General features: G+C 41.4%; 1 pseudogene; it reads right to left on the bottom strand.

The window, feature by feature from the left end:
- Window positions 1–1,599: 1,599 nt before the first annotated feature.
- On the bottom strand, window positions 1,600–3,066 carry LOC142865705 (replication protein A 32 kDa subunit pseudogene; annotated as a pseudogene).
- Window positions 3,067–3,691: the final 625 nt, after the last annotated feature.

The raw sequence follows: 3,691 nt of genomic DNA, 5'->3' as shown, positions 1-3,691 counted from the left end.
GGCAAGAAGCATTGATATCAGCAGTTATATCATATGATGCAGAGATTCAGGCCCCATCCCAGATCACCTGAATCAGAATCTGTATTTTAACAAAATCTCTAATTCTTCATTGTACTCGTAAAAATTAGGTGATACCTTCTAACTCTCTAAGTTTCTTTATGTGAGAAATATGCACAATTTATTAATGTGACGTAAATGTAACACACATAAATTTATATTACTGTAGTAAGGCCCTTAAATTTGTATTCAATAATTTATCATCCAAAGCATAATCATATGCACACAGTTTCATACATCTTTTGTGATCTTCATTCCTGCAGATAAGAGAATGTCTTCAATAATATCAACGTGCTAAAAATTATATTGTTGGATAATTCCAGTCACTCATATGTCAGAAGCAGTTCTCATAACTCATTTTCCTTGTAGTCAAATGAATATCTCTCTCTATGGCCACTTGGGAAATATGTGTCTTTTTACAGGAGATGGTGACATTCAGGGATGTGGCTGTAGAATTCTCTCCAGAGGAGTGGGCATGCCTTGACGATGCTCAGTGGAATTTGTATAGGGATGTGATGCTGGAGAACTATGGAAACCTGGTCTCCCTTGGTGAGGATCACTTATATACAGAATTCCTGGCCGGGCGCGGTGGCTCACGCCTGTAATCCCAGCACTGTGGGAGGCCGAGGCGGGCGGATTGCTCAAGGTCAGGAGTTGGAAACCAGCCTGAGCAAGAGCGAGACCCCGTCTCTACTAAAAATAGAAAGAAATTAATTGGCCAACTAATATATGTATATAGAAAAAATTAGGTGGGATGGTGGTGCGTGCCTGTAGTCCCAGCTACTCGGGAGGCTGAGGCAGCAGGATGCTTGAGTCCAGGAGGTTGAGGTTGCCGTGAGCTAGGCTGACGCCACGGCACTCACTCTAGCCTGGGCAACAAAGTGAGACCCTGTCTCAAAAAAAAAAAAAAAAAAAAAAAAATATATATATATATATATATACAGAATTCCTATTCCACATTAAGCCCATTTTTTTTATTGATAGTTTTTTAAAAGTTTCTAATTTACATGAATTTTATTTATTTATTTATTTATTTATTTATATTTTAGTCTGTTATGGGGTATGAGAGTGAAGGTTACTTATATTGCCCATGCCCCACTCTCCCCTCAAGTAAGAGCTTCAAACATGTCCATCCCCCAAACGTTGCACATCTTACTCGTCGTTGTATACACCCATCCCCTCCTTCCCCCTCCCACACTCCCGACACTCCATAAATGTTACTCCTACATGTCCGCTTAGGTGTTGATCCATTAATATAATTTGCTGGTGAGTACATGTGGTGCTGGTTTTTTCATTCTTGAGGTACTTCACTTAGAAGAATGGGTTCCAGCTGTATCCAGGAATATACGAGAGGTGCTATATCACCATTGTTTCTTAAAGCTGAGTAGTATTTCATGGTATACATATACCACATTTTATTAATCCACTCATGAATTGATGGGCACTTGGGTTGTTTCCATAGCTTCACAATTGTGAATTGTGCTGCTATAAACATTCGAGTGCAGGTGTCTTTTTCATAAAGTGACTTTTGATTTTTTTTTTTTTTTCTCCTCAGCCCCTCAAGGCCACCACTACAGACCCTCATCTTCTTATAAACACACTGTCATGACAAGCAGGTGAAGGAAAGTGCAATTCTGAAAATAATGCCACATAACCAAAGTAGGAGACAAAAACAGGCAGAGGCCAGTGGGTTTGTTGGCTAGTGCTCTACTCACAGGCCCGAGTCCTGCTTATCTTCTTTCAGTAGAAAACCTTTTAGGAATAGAAACTCCCAAGCATTATTTGAGTACTCTCTTGGTAGCATACTTCTTCCAATTCCTTCTATCCTGATGTTGTAACTAGCTTACTTGTAACTTCTTCAAGAAATTCCACCCTGGATTATATCCCTGTCAGTTGCCCATAGCCCTTTGAGCTTCAAAACAAACAACAAAACTATAGAAGAGCAGTAAGTTTCAAAAGGACGTCAGCTGAGGCCTTTTACAGATGAAACCTACTTCCTAGAAGTCACCTGGCCAATATATACGCACAGCTGGAGACAACAGACTGTGAAAATAGGTCCAGCTGGAAAACAGATACCCAATTTAGATCTAGTTATTCTGCATCTGTGGATTTGAAGTGATCATCATCCACCGTAGAATAGATGTGTCCCTCATTGCTCAGAAAATCCACAGCTTGCTTGATTGAGGCTACAGACATATGTTTGAGTTGGTTCTTGAGATCATGAAAGTTCAATCCTTCAGGTCTTGGGCAAGCCTTAATCAAATTCAGCACCTGGTTTTGGCCAACAGTGAGGCCATTTGCTGGCATGAAGCTAGTCCCACCAAAGTTCCCTGCTTCACTCATTCCTGGGTTGCTGATAGGTGCTCTCCCTGCTGGGGGCTGGCTGTTAGATTTGCTCAGTATCATGTGTGCATTGACTACTTCCAGAATATGTGTGGTAAACTCATTCATATCCTCCAGGGGCATGATCTTAAAGGCTACCAGGCTCTTTTTGTTCTGAAAAGATCTCAGGTGGCCTGCCACTTTCACGTATGTTTCTGGAGGAACCACAGTGTTTTCACCGCTGGTATCATCTGTGTCAACCCACTGCCGAACATCCATGGGTGCAGCTGTCATGTCATCTATTTTATAAACAATGTTGGTTGGAGCCTTCTCTGCATGTCTAATTATCCCCACAGTAATGACCTGTGAAATCTCAACATTCCCAATTTTGAATGCTTCATCAACCAGAGTGGCGGAAAGCAGCTGAGATATAGTACAGGGCACAATGTGCTGGGCTCGGGCTCTTGATTTCTTTTCGGCCTGAGAAGGTGTCGGCGATCCAGAGCCTCCCGGGGACCGTGTGTAGCCGCCGGCTCCCCCATACGTGGAGCTGCCGTAGCTATCGAATCCACCGCTATTCCGCATCTTGGTCGCGACGCCCTCAGGAAAGAGGCCCAGAAAGTTCAGGTCTCGTGGGTTCCCAAACACCTCAGAATCCCGTTGCTGCTGCAGCGGTGTTTGTACTTCTGTCTCGTGACTTTTGATCTTTTGGGTAGATGCTCAGTAATTGAATTGCTGGATCAAATGGTAGATCTACGTGTATCGCTTTGAAGTATCCCTATATTGCTCTCCACAGAAGCTGAACCAGTTTGCAGTCCCACTAGCAGTGTAGGAGTGTTCCTATCTCTCCACATGTATGCCAATATTTATTGTTTGGGGACTTTTTACTGGAAGGTCATTCTTACTAGAGATAAATGATATCTTCTTGCAGTATGCTCAACATCTCTGATCATCAGGGAAATGCAAATCAATTTATTCTTAATGTATTTTTAATTTTTGATCTGTTCTATGTCTATGTTGTATAATATTAGAATCCAAGGTTCGGAATAACATAGCAGCATTTCAATTTCTCTACATTCTCAACATATGTATGTATGTATGTATGTGTATATACGTTTACTTATTTAAAAGTTCTCAATGTAATCAAAACGTTCCCAAACAGCAAATGTTGGTGTGGATGCAGAGAGAGGGGAACACTCCTACACTGCTGGTGGGACTGCAAACTAGTTCAACCTCTGTGGAAAGCAACATGAATGAATTTTATATTCATGCTTTTAAAGAAAATTTGAAGATTTTGGTTCATAAAATGAAA

The sequence above is a fragment of the Microcebus murinus genome, chromosome 31, assembly GCF_040939455.1.
Source record: "Microcebus murinus isolate Inina chromosome 31, M.murinus_Inina_mat1.0, whole genome shotgun sequence".
NCBI lineage: Eukaryota > Metazoa > Chordata > Mammalia > Primates > Cheirogaleidae > Microcebus > Microcebus murinus.
This window is presented reverse-complemented; position numbering and strand designations above follow the sequence as displayed.